This window comes from Bradysia coprophila, unplaced genomic scaffold (assembly GCF_014529535.1).
Source record: "Bradysia coprophila strain Holo2 unplaced genomic scaffold, BU_Bcop_v1 contig_232, whole genome shotgun sequence".
NCBI lineage: Eukaryota > Metazoa > Arthropoda > Insecta > Diptera > Sciaridae > Bradysia > Bradysia coprophila.
This window is the reverse complement of record NW_023503493.1, coordinates 11,738,168-11,759,609: the sequence shown is the minus strand read 5'-3', so window position 1 is coordinate 11,759,609 and position 21,442 is coordinate 11,738,168. Positions and strand designations below refer to the sequence as shown.

At 34.4% G+C, this 21,442-nt stretch overlaps 2 long non-coding RNA genes across 2 annotated transcripts; both read left to right on the top strand.

Annotated features, from left to right (window-relative positions):
* The first annotated feature begins 777 nt into the window (after positions 1 to 777).
* On the top strand, positions 778 to 14,318 carry LOC119076644. Its single transcript, XR_005087674.1, has 3 exons — positions 778 to 790; positions 9,460 to 9,468; positions 14,181 to 14,318. It is a non-coding gene; the product is annotated as an uncharacterized LOC119076644 (long non-coding RNA).
* On the top strand, positions 8,079 to 9,258 carry LOC119076643. Its single transcript, XR_005087673.1, has 2 exons — positions 8,079 to 8,222; positions 9,076 to 9,258. It is a non-coding gene; the product is annotated as an uncharacterized LOC119076643 (long non-coding RNA).
* Positions 14,319 to 21,442: the final 7,124 nt, after the last annotated feature.

The window sequence follows — 21,442 nt, the reverse complement described above, 5'->3', positions numbered from 1 at the left end:
GGACAAATATAGTTTTTAGCATTGTTAGGTAGCGCTCTCATTATTCACGTAAAACAAACACACAACAAATAGACTTACACCTATTATTGATCTTCCCAACTTCTAAGAAAAATCGGTAATAAAAAACGACAACAAAACTACGGCCCCAATAATGTGTACGATATTAATCGCTTTAATAATGGAAAACAACCGTGTTTGGTCCAATAGATTAGACGAGAAAAAAAAATGTTTTAAGCTGCCATTAATAGAAAACATACAATTTAATTTGTGCCTTACAAATGCCTTTACATGCCCAAACATTTAAAAACTAATTTACATAACACAACAAGTAAATTCCAATGCATTCAATGACTGCGCTACACTAACATATATATACTTGGCGCATTTAATTAAATGTAACTCCTAATCTCATTAGGAGAAGAAAAAAAAACGGTCGAAATTAATTAGATCCAAAGCAACGAACAACAATAATCCCATGTAACCAAATTCACCAAATCAAGTCACAACGATATCATTAATAGGTAAAAAATTTTCTTTCAATTTACCGCACTGCACTCTATTACTATTACACGACGGACACGACACACCATTCCGAAGCAAGAAACAGATATGGTTTTAGATTTATCTACGCAAAGACGCATATATTTATCGACTTAACTTTATCAATCTATCACCGAGAGCACAGGCATTTAATTACCCCAAAGAAAGACGTGATTTTAAAAACTTGTTATATTAGCCGCGCATAAATCACCGGTACGAATACATTAATTGTTTATAGATTGAATTAAATGTGGATTTTTACATTTGTTTAGGCTCGGTTTTACCGATTTACTTATAAATTAAATGTTTTTTCTGTGGCGGTGCCTTTTTTTCCTCAATATTCCGATTTGAAAAACCGTCAATAAATAAAGACTTTGTAACCATTTATTTGTTGACTCTGTGGTTATGTTTCTGTGAACGTTCTTATCATCATCGAATGGAACACTATTTTGTTCATTTGGGTATAATGCAAGTGATCGAGCTTTCGTGCACACTTCCTAATGTTAATTTACTTACGTATAATTACATGTGGTCTGTGGTCGTGGAACAGTGAATATGGTTCGGTTATAGATCTTTCTGTTATTAAGTGAATTTCAATAAGTCATCCCAGCGCATCTGTTTTCGACAGGTACATTAAAATAAGTGTTAACTCTTGGTCATCTGATCCTAAGGATCAGAATGCATATTTCAACTAATGAAGTAAAAGATTTGGTATTAACCTGTTGAAAATGTGAACATCAAAAGAAGTACTAGACTCGATAATTATAGTTCGTGTTATGACGATATGATATTTGATATACTTAGTAAGTATCTAATCTTTTTAACTTAAATCGATAAGAAGCAAAATTTGCGATTTTTTTAAAACATTTCCATGGGAAATTCGACTCTCTTATACATATGTTCTATCCAATGGTAAAACTTAATCGTGAAATTTCGTCTCTAGCCAATACTCTCTCTAGCAAACAAACTTAGTTTCGACTCTGTCAAAATCATTTCGTAAAATCATACACTGTTGACTAATTTCTAACGTTACATGTAAAAGCAAAGGCTACGTTGTCCCAAAACAGCTGTCTTCGGCTCTTACATTATATTATGTATGAAAAATGAAAAATTGCTTTAAACACAGCACTGCTACGTAGGCACTGCGTTTATGTTATACAAATAGATGACTTTTTTACGTTGTATGAGTTAAAACATACAATACAAACAATCCTAAGCGGCAGCTCGTATCACTAAAGCCTCCAAATTTGACACTTGTCAATTTAATGTTCATGCTAGTAGCAGTGCTTTGAAACAACTGTTAACGGCTCTCAGACAGTTTTGTGATTTTCTAAACATTTTCATGTACAATTCCACCATTTTCGCCCGTTGGCGACCAGCAAATCCTCTGTCTCATCTCTCTGTCCCAAATAATTTGTAGTTTAGATTTTCTACAGTCAGTATGTGTAATTCTAGATTCAAAGAATTGAGGACTTCCGTTTCCATTCTTAGATGTTCGAATCAATATCAAAATATTAGATTAGACTTTTTGGTAGACTTCATCAAGACTCCACTTTTGAGAAGTAGGTACCCAGATCAAAGACCTGTTGTTCCCAACTCACTGACCTTACGAATTCTATTAGGGAAATTTTCCTGTTTTCGATAAGAAGGACCTGCCATATAATGACGATAGATCCTCATCTTGGAGGTCAAGATACCAGACTGTGCGCAACCTAAGATTGGTATCCCTTGGATCGATTGACCGATCTATTCTGTGAAGATGATCGTTAAGCTTGCAGTGGGTCGTGATTGCATCAACTTCTCGCCTTATTTAAGGATTTCATTACTTCAGACAACTGGTTGGAATAACTTGGTGTGAGTTCCTCCTTGGTAGGCTGTCCATAGTCGTTAATTTTCTTGTTGCAACCATTACGTAACCAAAGTTTTCCTAGTTTCCTTAGACAGCCCTAGTTTTGGTCCTATAAAGTCACCGTCCGATTATAGATTGGCGAGCTCGTCAGCCTTTTCATTTCCAGGAATCCCAGACCCTGGAACCAAGATTACGCTCACACAGTTCAAAGTATCAAAATAATGGAAAGACAGATCAGTTTGTTTCCGTGATTTATGTTATATCCTGTGCAGTGGGTGAGATTAGAAATGTCTCCGTGAAATGTATTAAATTTCGCACACGTCTTTTTTACAAGTTAATTATTTTACGTTATAAAGTGAGACAAAGTGTATTCGATCAAGCTGTGAATGATGCCCTTTTTTACTATATCATACGTCCAGCCTCCACAGTTTAATGGCCAAAATGAAGTATGGATATTACCGTCGTGAAACGATACGATATTTCATTCCAATTCATTCGCACATATTCATTATTCAATCTCTTCCGAATAACGACAGACAAGTCCTGGGTGAAATGCAATAAATAAATTGATTTTGTTTTAACGTTTGGGTACATTATACCAACTGAGTATCAAATTTCATTACACAAAATTTGTTTATAAATTAACCATTTTAATATGACACCGTTGAGAGTATGCATCATAAAAACATAAATTGTTTTCGTCTTGGCTGGCTGGCACTCTCATTAATAAAAATAAAATGCCAAAAAAAATATATAAATTTTATAGTCAAATTAATGTTGGTGCCTGGTTATGCCATCAACGGAGTGAAATGATTTTCCGTTAATAATATTTCGCTCTTTTTTTTCCTTTGCTGCTAATTGTTTTATAGTAAGCATTTAATGGGGGAACATTATTTTTTGTAAGAAAATAAAAAAAAAACCGTCGGGATGTGATGCTGTGTTTGACATGTTCATGCAGAAATTTGACTGTTTTTGTTTTTAAATTTATTCAGATAAAACGAAAATAAAAAATTCTTTTACGATCTTGTAAAAAACATTAAAAATTAATAAGTTCGGTTGTGACACATAATGGTGTGCAATATTAAGTAAAAGATTGATGTAAATGGTGTGTGGACAATGTATTTTAGTGCCAATGAAATGATTTTTTTTTTCAAATTGCTTACATTGTCAAGGGTCAAGGTTACGTGCAATTTAAGAAGGTTTGTACAATATTCGAACGTTTCGCGGTAATAATTTATTTTGTTGCGTCGTACATTAGCATTAACACTGTCCCCTGTCTGTAATTATTGTAAGTTATTATAAGTAAATTGTATGCATAAAGGTGGGAGGACTTGAGCTCTCGGTCTCTTTTTCATCTTATACACCTAAGGGTGATATTCTAAGTAGCACTTTCGGAATTTGATTTCCACAGTAATAAAAATATAAATTAAGAGAAAAAAACCTCTGAGTTTGAACAAGGGTTAAGGCTCACTCTACAGATTGTAGCGGAGGAACAAAAATTTTACTGGAATTTTTCGTATGGTTCTTGCATAAAGACAAATTTGAAGGGGTCGCTACCAATACGTTCGTCGATTCCCTCTTGTGATTTCCGCAGACCTCTTCAGGCCCGGACTGACTGGAGTGGAGTCAGGTTATCAGTTAGACGCTATATATTGACGTACGTATAGCTGTTGATTGAGTGTTTCATACCTTGCTTTGCTGAATTGAATAAGTTGCAAATTACAACCGTCGCCTCATAACGGGCGGATATGTACTTGTACATCTTTGCTCTTGAGGCAATTTTAATTTGGATAAAATCAAATCACCAAAATAACGGATACCTGTTGCCTCTGAAAACAACAGAAAATCCAAGAATTCTACTCCATAATTTCATGATTACCGAAAACTTCAAAATTGTATAGACACAAACCGAAAAAGCGCTATTTACGCCCAAATGACTCTGCAGAAATGTTGGATAAATTTTCGTCTTTTTTATGTCTTGGCGTTGTGCTTTTGCACCTATAAAATACCTACAATTAACAGTAACAAAATGTTGAACATAGAGGCAAATCGGGAGTGTAAATCGTAATCTGAACTTTCTAGAACTTTCGAGAAACCCCCAGTACACCCAAAGAAACGTTTAGAAACGGCCAAGAGACATCTATTGTTAACAACGACACAAAAATAGACAATAAGCTCTCTAGATGGTGGGTTCCTACATAAAAAAAAATTGTGTTGGAACAAATGAAGTAAAAGATTTTTTATTATCAAATACGAGATGTAGTCTATTTGAACGATTGCTGTTTCTAAAAGGTTATTTCACCAAATGAAAGACAAAAGAATGGTTTCCTTATAAAAATCAGTTATCAATATGATCTTTAATCCCAGATTTATCTCTGGGTACACACTGTACGTGTAAAGGGCGAAAAAAATGTGCATGTCACTGAACCGAATTGAAATAACAATAAATTCGTCCGAGACTCTAATCGCGCCGCTTTTCAGTGGAATAATTGAACACAGAAGCGGTATACACTTGGATATTACACATCATTTGAATGGTAAAAAAGGGGAATTAAATAATTTCACCTCATGAAATTTAATTAGTTTCATAAATATCATATGTTTCTGTCATCACTGTCATGTTTAACAGTTTTGAACAAGTCGTTGAAGAAAAAATCTTTGAAGGAGCCAAGAAAGTTATCGGTCTTATCCAGGGTTGGACTCCGTTTTTAGTGTACTATTGACAACATACGAACACCCAATAGTAACAAAGAATAGAAAATCAATATTTGTACTAAGACAGTAAGCGTATCACGGATGCATAATCTATTACTTCAATTGTTAAAATTTTAATTTAGTTTTTCAGCTTAGCTTATATTTTCCTTTCGTCGGTAACAGATGCTTAAAACTAGTTCGCAGAATTTTGGCGCTGAATGGTAACACAATTTGTCCGAACTACATTTTTTCTCTCTAATATGATTGTGCTCGAAAAGAATCCCAGTCACTATTCTGATCAATCTTCGATACTCTACCCAGCCCAACTCTGCGCCTCTTACCCAACAAATGTATATGAATTCCACCTTACCAAAATATCGACATCATGGACAAAACAAACAAAAAGTTGAACGTAAAATTTAAAAAATGTCTGGCATTAAATACCTCTGCCGAAATTAATACTGCTCTTGTATGATGCCGGGCCGCGTTGACAAAAAAAAAGTATTTATTGTTTCATATCGAAAATAAATATATTAATAATTTAAAATAACTGCCGGGCCGTCTATATGCTTGATGATGGTACAAAAAAAAGTGAATATTAAAAATGGAAAATTGTAAAATTGAAACCATTCTGGATTATGATCGTATAACCAACCACTGTTATACGCTTTTATACATATGAACCGGCCGACATAATAAATATATATATAAACGCGATTCGAGATGAAATGTAACAATAAAACTTTGCGAAAACGAATTCTCACGGTTTGCTTTATATGTATAATATGCAGGACGATGTGAGTTGAATTTTGATAAGGCACAATATCCACTTATCTCCGCATAAAATAAATAAATATATATACACACGCAACCTATCCATACCATACTACACACAGTGCACGAGAGTTCACTATATCCATAATGTCTATCTTTCTTTTCAGATGATTGCGATTAAAGGAATGCATCGTTTCCATCTCTTTTGTGACGGAATAAATTACAATTTGATTTCGATTCGACATAACACGTTTGGATGTGTATCGAATAAGTATTTTCAGTTTAAGTCTAAAGTTTAGATTTCAGGAGTCATCGGCTATTATCATAATGATATTTCAGTTGCACTTTGTTGAAATATGTATTCGTAGTCGTTGGGAAAATATTTTTTTATAAAATCACCTCATTCGGGGTCTGTAATTGATTTTAAATAGTCTCGCAGACGAAAATTTCACTTTCTCAACTCAGTGATGAAAAGTTAGGCCCTTCATCTCCGTTATTACTTTCAAGAAACGATGTCTGTCTGCGGTCTTATCGTCTAGTGCCTACAAATGCATACATCACTCCGTTGCGTAAATACCTATTTTGTATTTTATAGTAATTTGAGTGTCAGACATTGAGTAGATGGATAGAAAGTTAAATTTTCAGAGCGAGCTTTGCATATTACGAAACTTTGCTAGAACTACTTTATAAAGCAAAAATGAAAATGCTTCCATCATTCATGAATCTTTAATAGTAGCACTCTGTGACGTTAAGTTTATGTTCTATCCCCATAAACCACCCTAATAGTTAAATGCAGAAAGCGGATATGTCAAATTAGCGAATTGTTAGAAAAATTAAATTTGTGTTTTTTACCTTTTTCAGCAGGCGTACAGTCACGGAATTTTGAAAGCCGTCACATTTTTTGTATCAGTGTACCACAAAACAATCAGTGTACCTCACCTCATATTTCGTTTCAATCAATAATACCAAAGTATTTAAATTTCATTTTCCTTAGAATTCGCAAAACATTATCATGTACTAATCAATTAAGTACTAAACGGTGGTGAGCCAAGATCTAAAAATTAAATAGCAAATGCTTTGTTAATTTGGTGATAGGTTTGTATTAGTTTGCAATGGTTTGCAATTAAAACAGATCGAAGTAAAAACTTTTTCTACGGTCTGCCTCCAAAGTGCATCGATTTTTTATAAATGTCAAAACGTAGAGCCGCTCATTAGAAAATTCCGAAGTGACGGGTCCTATGTTTTTCATCTAACCGCATTCAAAGAAATTACTTTTTCGAAAATATCGATACATGTAGTTCCTGCCAACGAGCCCCTCTTGTATACTAATATTTATCGCAGCTGCAAAATTCACTTTTTTGGCGACTGGCAAAATTAGGTCGATTTAGGGTTTAAAATTTTATACTCTTCATGATACGAAAACAGACGAAATCACGCTCCGAAAGTTATCGGAAACCATAGTTTTTTTAGTTCTCTCTGAGCAGACCTTGTAAACAGGTCTAGGGATATAGATGATGTTTTACTCGCATGCGACCTGTTTTGAATTGATTTATACGAAGGCCGAGCTAACTCTCTCACGTTGTTTTTTTTTTGTTTTTCGTATCATAAAGCGTATAAAATTGTGTTCATCTGGAGACAACACACTCAATCACAGTCTGTGTGTGAATTCGTATCCCACGAGAATTATTTTTGCGTCTCGACGAAACATACATAACATACTTATGCAAAATAATTCTCTCGGCATACGAATGTACACGTATACTGTAATTTCGTGGTTTCTCTCCTTATGATGAAAATAACTATGAAATGTATGGAAAACCACATGAATGTTTCCGTTTCTAGCGTGATTCCAGTGCGGACGATAATTCACACACATTGTATGTAAACCAGCAAATTGCAGTTGTTATCACCGTTGGGCCACCATAACATTGTTTGTTCCTGTTCAATAGCCATTTCTTGTGACAACTCATGGGGGATGGTATTGACCTTATACACAATTTGTCAACATAAGTACGTCAAGGATCTTAGAGACCAACAAAACGACACTACCGACAGTCACACGTGCCGAATCAAAATTTATTTAAGTAGAAAATTATTTGCACAGATGTTTCCTTTTTAATTGTGAAAATCAAGCAAATATTAAATCATGAGGTATTGCATATACGCATAAATCAGATGGAAAAATCTGTCTAAAAAATTCCATATAAAAGGCAAAGATTTCCAGAGCAGAAGCACAGTCCTTCGAATACTATTCGTCAAGTAAATTAGATATTTATAATTTACAAAGAGACGCTCCAATAATATAACCATGAAGGTAGCAACAATTGTCGTTTTGGTCATCCATTTGTATTTCCGAATGGCTCAGGTAAATGTGAAAATAATTATATCTTTACTCACTGCACTACGGAAAATGAGTCATAACTTAATTGACATGACCGGTAAATTTTTTTATCTCCTGCAAGCTGATATTTCATACATTACGCGTTTCTGCATATAAACACAAACACATACATAACCACAGCCTATACGATTGGATAATTCACACATAACCCACCTAGGGTAAATTTACTTTCCATCTACATATTTGAAAAAAAAAAATCGCCGAACGGTGGAAGCGAACACGGGACCAGCAGCATATCAACCAAACATGCTGACCACTACGCCAACAAATCACATAACGCGATGCAATTGCTGTCGGTAGTGGTTCGTTAGTCACTTCTACATCGATCAAATAATCAGAGTAGTCGGAATGATGTGATTTGAACGAAATGTTGAGGTGGATAGTATATGTGTGTGAGTAAGTAAATAAAGGATTCTCTGTATGATGTTTTTTTTTGTTGTGAATGCGTTTTAAAACAACATGCTTAATTAATTAATTTTAAATCCAAATTTTTGTGGTTATTTCGCTAATGTATGAAATATCAGCTTGCAGGAGATAAAACATTGTTCTACCTTGGTGTATATTTCTCGAATCACTTCTTATGTACAATTGTATATACACTCGCTGGCGCTCGTTATATACAATTGTACATACGAAGTTATTCTCGAAATATACACCAAGGTAGAAAATGTACTAATATTTTGCCTTGTGTGATTACATCCCGTGCATTTCGCTCGGGCAGCACTCATACTTGCCAAAGTAAAAAAGATCGAAAGGAGGACGTAATCTACTAGTTAAAAGTTTACTCGATAATAAAATGTACATATTATTCTTAAAGGCGCTGCAGGAGGCTGAAGCACTGGGGGACATAATTATTAGGAAACCTGATGGCACAGTAATTGTTATCAAAGACTAGCTGGCTGTAGGATCTTTGTAAACAGCACAACTACTTCAACCAACATTATAGAATTTAATATTTTGTTAACTTAGATGAAATAAACATTTTTGTCGAAAATACTGAGTTGTGACTTTTAAAAATTATTGTTGCGAAATGTTAAATACATTTTTAATGATCCACCTGCGCTATCCACTCGATTGTGAACATTGAACACATCACTCACTCACATGAAATATTTAAGTGATGAGACGATAAAACAACTGTTTTTGGAGCCAAAAATTCAAAATAAAGTTTACCAAAAGAAATAAAAGCTTTTTGCAAAAGTGCAAATATGTGCAAGTAAGTCAAATTAAAGTTTTGTCTGTTTAGTCATCGTTTTGCCTCAGTGAATCTGTCAAACTTGACCTTTCCGTTTGCGTTTCCGTTTGTGCTTTCGTTGTGATTTTCTGTTCAGTAAATCTGACGTTATCTAATGTATGAAATACCAACTGTCATGTACGCGGAGGTAAAACGGAATGAATTCGGATGACTGTGAAATCAGACTTATTCTGTCAGTTTAAAGATAAAGATATGTTTGAGCGCCGCATAATATCCAACACAAACGGAAACACAAACGTTTTCTCTTTGGTAAAGCTACATTGTCTCAAAGAAAAATCGTTTGTGCTGCCGTCTGTGTTGGACATTCCGTTTCAGTTCGAACAATCTGACATGTACACAAACACTTAAACGTATTTTACCTGACCATCAGATGCTCCGTATCCCTTCACAAGATATAAGGCTAATATAATTTTTACGTGAAAAACTGCGTTATGGGAATCCCGAGTGGAATTCTCTGATTGTTAAATTATTGCGGCTCTCTCGCCAATTTCAACCCCTTACGAAATTTACAGCGCCGCACTTACAATCTATAGTACAAATTGACTGACCACGTCGACTTTTAATTAGCAATTATATTGCGGAGATGTTTTTACGAAGAAATTAGAATTTCGAAGTGAAATGGCAATGCGATATACCAAACAAACAAACGGTTTAGGCTTAAAAGTGAATGTTCTTGGTGGATTAATTATTTTATTTTTAAGGCTGTCAGAAGAAACATTTTAGAAATCTTAGTCACTTCGTCTTCCTTAGGGATCGTTCATAAACGACGTCACGCAAAAACATGAGACAAGATATGCTTTCTGTTTCAAGTTTTATCTCATGTTTTTACGTGACAACATTTATTTGTTTTCAAGCATTTCTTGCCACTTCTAGGTGGTTTTATCTATCCCAAACTTCCATCAATTCTGTTGTTTTTTTTACGTTTATAGTATTTCGCTTTTGTATCAAGCGATTATGAATAGGAAAATTTTCGACATTTTCGTCTTACAAAGGCAAATTGTGCACGCGAAATACGACGCATTTTAGATCGCAAAATGTATGAAGCTTTTCTCTGACTCATCCCTCTTCCCTCTAGTAATCTTTATGAACAAACCCTAGAGAAAACGTCAAAAATTCCAAAATTTCACGCATTCTATGCCACTTCTGGCCGGTTGTAGATATCCCAAACTTGCTTCAATTTCTACAATAAATTTTAGCTGTACGCATCGAAATTTAACTGCGATAACCTACAACAGGATGCTCATAAAAAGGATGATACCAGACAAACCAAACAAAAACCTTAATTAAAAATGTGACGCAAGTCCCTGCGGTCTACATCCTAAAATATGGATGTAATGAGAAGTGAAATTATCAACTTCAAAGCTTTTAAATTTATCACAAAAAATACTCTCCTCCAAAAATTTGAAATTAATTCAGTTCACATATTCCCAATATTTTCGTTAAAACGTTCTGGGTGGTAGTACTGACCTTCTATGTGCGCAGCAATTTGTCAACATCAGTCCAACGAACCGTTGCGTTGCCACCAACAACGTGCCGAATTAAAATATTATAATTTATAAATGGATCAACGAAAATTTATTTATATTTGCACAGATGTCTGTGCCTTTAAAATGTGAAACAAGTTTGCAGTCATTCATGACACGTGGAGTGAGGGACTTTTAAATCTTATGTATAAGACAGGTGGATAAATAAGGAAAGGATAGATACGCATACACAAATATTTGTACAATCACATTAAGGAACACGATATAAAAGTCAAAGATGTCCAATAAAAGCAACAGAAATTATTCGTCAAGTAAATTGTCAAGTTTCATTAAGTGTCAGAAATTAAAATTCATTATGAAGGCAGCAACGATTGTCGTTTTGGTCATCCATTTATACTTCCGATTTGTTGAGGTAAATTTGAAAGTAAAATTATTTTTATGAGCTCCAGTGGTTCACTAATTAATTTTTATCTATCAGGCCTTACCCGCATCTTTACCGTATGGCGATATTATTATTAAAAAACCAGATGGCACGGTTATTGTGATCAAATAGTTTTGCTTGTGGGATGGATCTAAAAGAAACGTTTTTCGAAAACTTTTATTTTGTAACTTTGGAGGCAGAACTTGATTTTTTTGACTTATACATTTAATAGAATAAAAATCGTTGAAGATATTGTTCTTATTGTCTTTTGAACAGAAGAATGATAACAGACGGCGAGGCAGAAGCAAAGCCATCGATAATCACTACTCTTATTTTTTCAGAAGTAGATTTGACCAAGGTAGATATTGTGAAAAGGTAGTGGCATTTAGACGCGTCGCCGATCACATTATTTCGATGCTAATGACACCTTTTCGTTTAAAATGGTTGACATGCGTTACATTGTGCCTATCTCCTATGATTTTTTTAAAATAAAAATAAATTTGTTTTGAAGTTTCGTGCTACTGCTTATCTGATTCAGTTATGCACCACACTACCTCTCATTTATAACCTTGGACTTTAAAAACTATAGATAAATATACAACAGATAAGTGATACCTGTGATGGCACTTTTTTATTGCACATATTTTCAGGTTAGGGTCTCTGTGGATGTTTGTTTACATTTCGAATAAATAAAAAAAGGAACACTTTGGCTCCTCGCTCCTAAGTATATTTATGATGCCACAACACTTTAGGCTTATGTTGCCGGTCGACGTTACATTCAGAAACGGATAATCATCTGACACTGACAGAAACGACCAAAATAAGCGATAAACTCCTGTTAATGTGGTTTTTATAGGAAAATGTAAGTTAATCGAATGAAGTGAAAGATTTTGGAAAAAAAAACTCTACGTGATTTCAAACAGTAGCAGAAGTAGCAGATTCAAAGAGTGTAAAAGGTTCAACTCGCAGTGTATTTGAGGGGGAATTTACTGAGCTTTTCATTTCGTTCAATTGCGTGTTAATATTAAATTTGGTCAAAGGAATTTCAATATTTAATTTTGGTTTCAAACAAATGCCTCCACAAGTCATACATGGTGAGGTCATCCGTTCAACAATGATAAATGTATCGACAATTATTACCAAATCAAATGAATAATCAACATGACAAGTCAATTGGAATTATAAGACGGAAAAAAATAATGAAAAATGAAAGTTGATAGCTGAAATGGATCTTCGCTTTGTTCGGAATCGTCAAATACAATTACATTTACAGATGGAGCAATCATTAAGATGACAACGCAAAATAAAGGAAGGACAAACGAAAGAGATGCTTTAAACCGATTGACACACAGAAAATGTTCCCTTTTTTAGCAATAAATTCAAATATGACTCATTATTATTCATAATGCGTTTGTGGGTCATTGGTAGTGTATACTGTACACATAATATTGTAATATGCAAATTTGGCTCGGCTAATAAGCAATTTTGAGCATTAAATCAGATTAAGAATGAAAGAAAAAAACATTTTATCCAAAAAATAAAATTAAAAATAAAAACCTGCCACATTGTTCCATCGGATTATAATTGTGATATTCTCACATGACACGACGATAATAAATTATGAACATTGTAATTTGTAATGTAATTGGTTTACGGTTTCAGTTCAGGCACAATTCAATTATACAAAATTCAATTTGTAGAGAGTGTGATATATACGCCATTTAAAGCTGCAAAGAATCGAATCTTGAAATTTTATATGTTAATTTACGCAGCCTCAAAATAGATTATTACCTACTATACACCCAGACGCGTATAGTCATCTAATTGGCTGTGTTTAACGTGTTAGAATCAATGTTAATTTTCCATTATTGTTTGCCAAATAAGTCGTTTGTATAGCAAACGGCTAGGATTTTCCTACCTATAGCGATAAGTACGCCATTCAAAACATACACAATAAGTGCACACTCTACGTAGTTCATAAACCAAATTCAGTTTCTTTCCAAGCGAAATTTATATGCATGGCAAATTGATCACATTTTACATATTATAATGCTGGAAAAGGGTATGTTATAAATTGCACAAATATCACAACAATATAATTGGCCTTTGTTTTTGGCATTGCAACGAAGATATTAATTTTGAGAATATGATGTGTGCTCAGGAGAATTGCTTATTGACACAGAAGGGCGTGTTCAATTGATTGGATTATCTGAAAGCAAGGGGCATAACGTATACATAATTTTTGTCACATTCTGATCGTGCGCTCCAAAACTTAAAGTTTGGATGTAATCAGTGGATGAACCAATAGCAACATGACTAAAGGGCGCCATACCGTTTTTTAAACGACTATATCTTTCGACCCATTAGTTGGATTGATTTTATACAGTTCTCAAAATCTCACAAATGTTGACAGCTTCCAGGGAAAAAATTTATCGAAATCCAACCAATGGTTCCGAAGATATGGTCGTTGAAAAAATGGTAGGTCGCCCTTTAGTCATGTATCATGGCAATAAATCAAAAATTAGATTCAAACGCACGCTGATTATGAGAATGGAAGTGGTTCAACGTATCGTTTGTTTATTGTGTCTCGTTTCATTTTGAATTTACAGCGGACTTATCTAGAGTTGTGATGTCGAGAACCTGACCGTGAGTTCTTTATGGAAATTTTAATGTTAAGAAAAATTATGCCACAATTACCGGTCCACCACGATAACCGCGATTTGGAAGTTCTAATACCACCACCTATCGGTCTATTGAAGCAGCGGATTTGAACACGGGACCTCTCGATTATGAATCGAGAACCTCTAGCGCCAAAGCCACGGGTTCAGACAAAATGATATTTACTTCGAACGCCTTTATGCTGTGTAGAGTGCTAGATTGAATGTGTAGTGAAGTGTATGTGTGGTGTGTGAACATAGATGTCACATTAGTCAACTTCGTACATACCAATTTTGCATAACCTGAGACGAAAAGCTCAGGAACCGAATTTCCGTACACAGAAAACTAAAACAAGACTCCTTTTAACATTTATCGACCTTCAAGGAAACATCCTTCGGAGAAAACATCATGTTTTGCAACCATCAGGGATTTCGAGAGACGATGGGAAAAGGCCAGACGGAATGACGTTAATTCCGTGGAGTAGAGGAAAGTCACTGATATGGGACGTGACAGTTCGAGATACCTTAGCTCAGTCTTATTTGTCTATTTCGTCGACTAAGGCTGGAGCTGTCGCAGATCAAGCAGAGCGTAGGAAACATAATCATTATGTCGGTCTGAAAGAGAATCACTTGTTTAAACCAATAGCGTTCGAAAGTTTGGGTAGCTGTGGCCCAGAAACGAAAGCGTTTCTCGTAGTTTTAGGAAAGATGATGAAGAAGGCTTCCGGAGAGAAGAAGTCTTTAGATTACTTGCTTCAGAAGATTTCTATATCGATACAGAGGCGGAATGCGGCTTGTATATTAGGAACTTTTGGAAAAAGAGTTGATGATTTTTATTTACTCTAGTTTTAATTTTTAATTTTTGTTTTTTCGTAGACATACTAATGTTTTTCTTTTCTTTTCCATGTTTTGCGGGAATTAACTCGAGCACAAGATATGAAAATTTAACGAAGAAGTTTTTTCAATTCTTGTTTCTTTAATTTTTTCTTTTGTTTATATTTTAATTATTTAAATGAAATGAATTGTAATGAAACTTAATTGTAATATTTAGACAGATTTTATCGGAGTTTTAGTGCGGGAGAGGCTTTCTCTGAGAATAAAAAATTTAGAACGACAAACAGAGCCATAGCTCTTCCCTCTCCCGCACATCACGTAAAGTGGCAAAAAAGAAAAGAAAAAAGAAAAGCTGCTTTGACCTCGAAAACTAGCGGCGGTCACTGGTCAGAGTCTACTGACCATCTTCAGTTGCTTCCGCCAGCCTCTTACACAAGACGGCAGCAAGACTTTCCATGAACAAGTGTAGGATAGTTTGCATTGAGACATTTCCATCTGCTGATGGAAAATTTGGGGAAATCGCGGAAAGCTGCTAAGAAATCACCAAAAAAAAGCAGCAAAGCAAACAAAAGAATTGAGCCTGAGCTCCAAAAGCAAAAGTAAAAAATAAAAAATTCTCATGTGTCACGATTCACGGTTCTTTCGTCACCAACCGTCTGATTCACCATTTACACAATTCATCCAGCAAGCGAAAATTGCACAATCACCGGCAAACAGCAGCAACAACGAAACGGAAAAACAATACGAAAATCTCGCGAAAATCCTTCGATCTAAGTCAATTTGGTCTGTCGATTTTAGATGAAATACTACAAATCACGGTAATCGTAACGCAAGTTCGACCTACTGAAAATATTGAATTTCAAAGCAAAAATCCATTTAAAATTCATAAGTTATTGATTAATTGCTATGCCAAAGAATCAATCTTCAATATAAAACTGATATTTGCTCCTTTTTGTAAATAGGTTTCAAGCTCGAAACTGAAAATATTTAGATTACCCGATGCCTACCCAACTCTTGGTCAAATAGTCAAAGAAAAATTTAAAAATGCCCAAGTCAGATAAGAAAGACAACCAATGATAAAAACCAAAATCGTTATATTACAGATATGACGATACGAGAGCTTGCGCAAGTATTAGGACAAGTCTCTTCTATACTTTCTTGCATCAGTGAGGTATTTCATCATATACGGAGTTTGATTGTTTGTTTAGAGACCTCACTATAATAGCTTTTCACGGCTAATAACAGGTTCAGTCTGGACCACCGGCTTAACGTGACTTCCGAACCACACCGCAAAATACTTTCAGAGGAAAGTTAGGTGATAAATCGATATCTCGCCTAAATGTAGGCTACACAAAATCGTATTTGAGTTACGTCATACGAGTCCATTCGGTGTGTACATCGTTGAAATATGAAGTTTGAATGTTGTTATGTAGTAAAATGAATGTTAAGACAAATGAAGTAAAAGATTTTGTATGGAACAAGTTGTAATATTTTGATCAATAGAAGTAAAAGACTGACATGGTCATACTCATACCGTTTCCAAATTGACTGAAGAGTGCGAGAACTTCTTTACGTATAATTCATATAAACACGACTTAATCATGACGCTGATCTGTTATCAACTTGACGTTATGTTAAACATTAAACGCGTATCACTGTACCATGTAACAGGTACGGAGCATCGAGTATGAATACAATGTGTGTATGTACAAACCTGAATTTACGTTATTTTTCAAACCCAATCTTTAGAACAGCTACACAGACATAAGTCATATCGATAGCATTCTTTTGCCGCAGTACCAATTTCAATATTTAAACTGTAAGACGACCTTAACTACATAATAGGACAATATGTAACATAGTTTGAGACAAACTGAACAAACCTGTGTTCAATTATAACTACTTGCACTGATATATTTTTGCCAAGATGATCGGCCAATATGAGAATTACCCATAATCTGAAACGAATATTACTGGACATGTAACAGGCAATTGCGCAAAAAACAGTAAACAATTCTCTATTAAGATATTTGTATATTTTAAAAACAACTTTTCAAACAATACCATAAACTACCAAGTAAATCAATACCATTTTAAAATGTACCAGTTAGGTGGTTCTCGTCGCATTATATCCATTGCGCTGTACGAACTAATGCACAACGTTTTATTTCAGTTTTTTTTTTACTTCTAAATTCTCTAAAACATGGACTAACAACATCCATAATAGACGAATGTAAAATACTATATTATAGTGAGAGACATTATTATTTAAAAGTTGGCAAGTTAGCGGTTGGCCGCACAGAGGTTATATAACATTTTCCCACAGAAAACACAAATATTTCAAATTGGCCGAGGACAAATAATATGAACGCAAATTAACATAGCTGCCTGACGAAAAAAAAAAAGAACGACCAGATCACTATGCGCTGAAATCAAAGTGTTTCGGTGCTTATAGCATGTCTTTAATCGTCAACAAAAAAAAAATATTGGAAATTTTGCAACAATTTCAATTATCAGTCGAACATTTCGATTGTATGTTGTGATTCTTCTGAATAAACAATTCAATTTAAATTGGAAAACAACAAAGTGCTGGAAATAATTTGAATATATTTTCAATGCGGATAAGTGAAGATGATTGTTTCGTCGTTTATGAATGGGTAAAGAAGAATAAGGAGTTAGTTTTCGGCATGGTTAGCTGTCTATCATTTGTTATCGGCAACGATGACCTCAAAAATTTGAATTGAGCTCTAGCTAGTGTTTTATCTGTTATAACCAAAAGAATGTTAAAACTAATGAAGTAAAAGATTCTGTGCCAAGTGATGGCTTAGTCATCTTTTGATAAACAATTCAACAAATATATTTCACGTTCTATCTATAGAAAAATCAAAACCCTCTACACATTGGTCATATGTGGCCTATGAACATTTGAAAAAACTTTAGAATTTAACATCCGCTAGAAACCCTAACGGTGTTTCGTTTTGTAGTAGATTACCACAGACTGACACAGGCTTAGTGTTAGCAAGTTTAGTGCTGATACAAAATTTGATTTTTTATTATGATTCGCTAGAGTTGTTCGTGTGTAAAATGGTAGTATACCATTGTTTGTACCAGTACCGCTGTAGCCATGTGACCTGAAAGAATTATTGAAATCGTAAGGCTAAAGTAGTTTATAATACTAAATCTAACATCAACGAGCACTCCGACGATTCGTTAGAGTCTCCAGAATCCACAGCCACAGTGCAAGTTTATTACTGCAATTATACGAATTTGTCCAATTCGTTGACCGTTAAAAGTCACATTGAAGATTGTCAATTAAAACTTTCCGATTTTAGTGCATCATTGGCAACGATTATTTCATGGGTACCGTTTCAAAAGTAATTAGCTTAATTTTACACTTGTTACGATTAAAAGCAGGTACCACAAAACGGTCCATAAAAATCGATGAACTCAGAGCGATATCATTGCATCGTTGTTAAATAAAAGTTTATTTTACTCGCTTTACGATCAATTTATGCCGAATATTTAGCACCACCCATCCCGTTGATAATTAAACAGAGCGTTAATCCCATTATTTTTCAAATTTTTCATAAGTTGAGCGGAACGTGTTATGCAATTTTTATTGCAAATTTCTTTCTTTTTTTTTATTTTGCACATTGCACCCGAATTTCATCCGCCAAAAAAATACGTCTCTCGTGTGCGTATCTTTTACAAGATCTTTCAGTTATTTTGGTACGAGATCAGCGATACCAATCACCTGAAATAATTACTTTTCAACACAAACAACAACCCATGAAAACGATATCAACCGTGATGATCTAAGAAATAATTTTCGCTTTTAAATTTCAATTTAATATTTGTTTGTCATTAAAAATGCTCATTAATTTGTGTCGAATTTTCGTTGTTTTAATTTACCATTCCGTCGTGTTTATGTCTTGTGAAATTTTTATAATTGTTATCGCTTTACGAATTCAATTATCGGACTTAATTACGTGAAAATGCGTTGGTAATTTATTTATTGCGATATAGATGAAGCCCGCTGGTTCGCATTTTTCGGAACATTTTCTGCATTTCACAATCTTATTTTGGTTGAATCTCTATCTAAAAGTACAATATGCGGCATTACTGTTGTTAAGACGGTTAAAAATAACTAATTCGAAACGATGTTTATTTAGACGTTATTGCAGCGATTTTCCATTCAATGAAACCTACCAGGGCCTATTTTTGGGAATTTTAGTACTGAAAATTCCTAAAAGCAATTTCTGAAATTTTTTGGAAATTAAAATTCACATAAATAAGCCCTACGTTGTCCGAACTCACACATTAAAACCTTTTTAGCTAGTTTGGATGAATTAAACATCCCAAACTGAATTTTTAGTTATGTTGAGCCCTCCTTTTTGAATAGGTTATAATAAGTAGTTCAGCAACTAGAATGATCCTTTATCTTGTGTTTATCTTGGTCAGGATCATCATAAATTTACAACATTGCCCTCGACATCGCCTCATGAGAAAATTGACCATTACATGGCAGTCTGCCCCCCACAAAAATGCCCAATGGGGTCTTCTAACAGATCAAGGCTGTAAACTTTAAGGAGATCACAAAGATTATGATACGCGGGGGAAACATCCTATTGTGTACTAAAAATTCACTACACCATCATTAAAATTCGATTTTGTATCGCATCGTATAAAAAAAGCATGTGCGTGACCATCCGAACTTTAAAGCCTTGAATAAAGGTAAGGGTGAATCGCTTTTCTTCAAAGGAAGTATATGCAATGTGGGTACAACAATCGATTCAGTATTTTTGGTAAGCTTATCCTTTGTCGGCATAATAGTATATTTCAACATACCCCAATACACACAAGATGTGTGTGCACGCGCGGGCGAAGCCCAAGCGAAAACACACATCGAGTGTGTATTGGGGTATTTTGAAAGATATTTTTCTGTAATAGTGAGAGTGTGTTGGTGCTTTCCTTCCCAACCGTTACTTTCCTTCTCGACCGTTTACTTTCCCTACCGACCGATTCATATCATAGCTCACCAATACACTCTCACGTATACAGAAAAATCTTTTACTTCGTTAGTTTGGTCACAAGTTTGGTCATGTATTTTGCTATATAGAAAGACAATAACTAGAGCCTAACGCTGTTATTTCCCGTCGTAGTAGACAACAGATAAGTGAGCTTTCCTGAAAGGTCAAACATGTTCATTCAATTTAAGATCAGAAAACTCTCTCTGTCTCCTGATTTTGTCCCACTAACTCGAAGTGAAAATATGCAAGTTTATTGTGAACAGGTAATGAGCCACAGTTGACTAGCGTCCTTGCTAGTGTCTAGTAGCATTACTTCACAGCGCAATATAAAACCAAACACAGTAGTGAAATCTAAAGCACCAATCAAATTTCAGATTTTTTTTTGTTAAATTTAAAACTGATATGAAACAGATCGAGGCCAGGATGTTATCTCACTCAGAGTGTAACATAAAAACGTGAAATTATTTTCAAGATTTACTTTTCCAATTATAAGGTACAGAAGATCAATTTTTGGATTGTTTTTTTTTTAAACATTTTTTTTGGTAAAAAACACTGCGCAAATACAAAAACCACCAAACCGTCGTTGCTTCTGTAAACTAATAATTTTCACAAGTACTACTTAATGTGGTCTTTAACTTATTAAATCTACATATCAATTGCACAAGACGGGTACTTTGTGAATTAAATAAATAAATGGCCCCCAGCGAATTCAACCACGGAATATTGCAAAAATTGATTACTGGATGGTGTAAAATTGAGCGCCTCGGAAAAGTATACCCAGAATAGCACCTTATGTTAAAAAAACATCAATTTCTTATGCAAATCATATAATTTTGATCTGATTGTGAGCAATGATTAAATGCCGAGATGCAAGAGATATTTCTCTTTAAAACAAAAAAAAACTTCGTCCGAGTCTTTTGAGTCAATAATTTTTATTGTAATTTGTTTGAAGCATTTATACAACATAAAGCTGTCAATTATATGCATGAAATATTTATTTAAGGTTTTTATTGAGTGAAACAACATTGGCAACACACAAAAGTGTATAATTAAATTTAGAATATTTAACTGTAAAAAATTTCTTTTTCTCTGTACCTTCTTCGACCCGTACAAAGTGCGTGTCTTATTTGATTGCAAAACTGATGGTAATATTGAGATATGCAAATCTAGTTAATGTTAATTGTGTTGAAACGGCAGAGGATATAGTTTAAGGTTAAAAGTTTTGGAGTTTTTTGTCTAAAAATATAAATTATATGTGCTATATGTGCCTATATGTAACTGAGTACTGTCCCCTTACCCTGAAAATACAGTCTATCACTGTTTTGGTTTTCTGAATAAGCTCGGAATAACATTTCCGAAAGAACAGTGATCTAAAGTTTTGAAAAAATAGGTTAAAACAACTCTGAGACGATAATGAGGGTGGTGACAGCCAGATTCTATAGTAGCTGCTCCGTCGACTAAGAATATAACGTTTTGTGTACTAAACGTTTTGTGTACTAAACG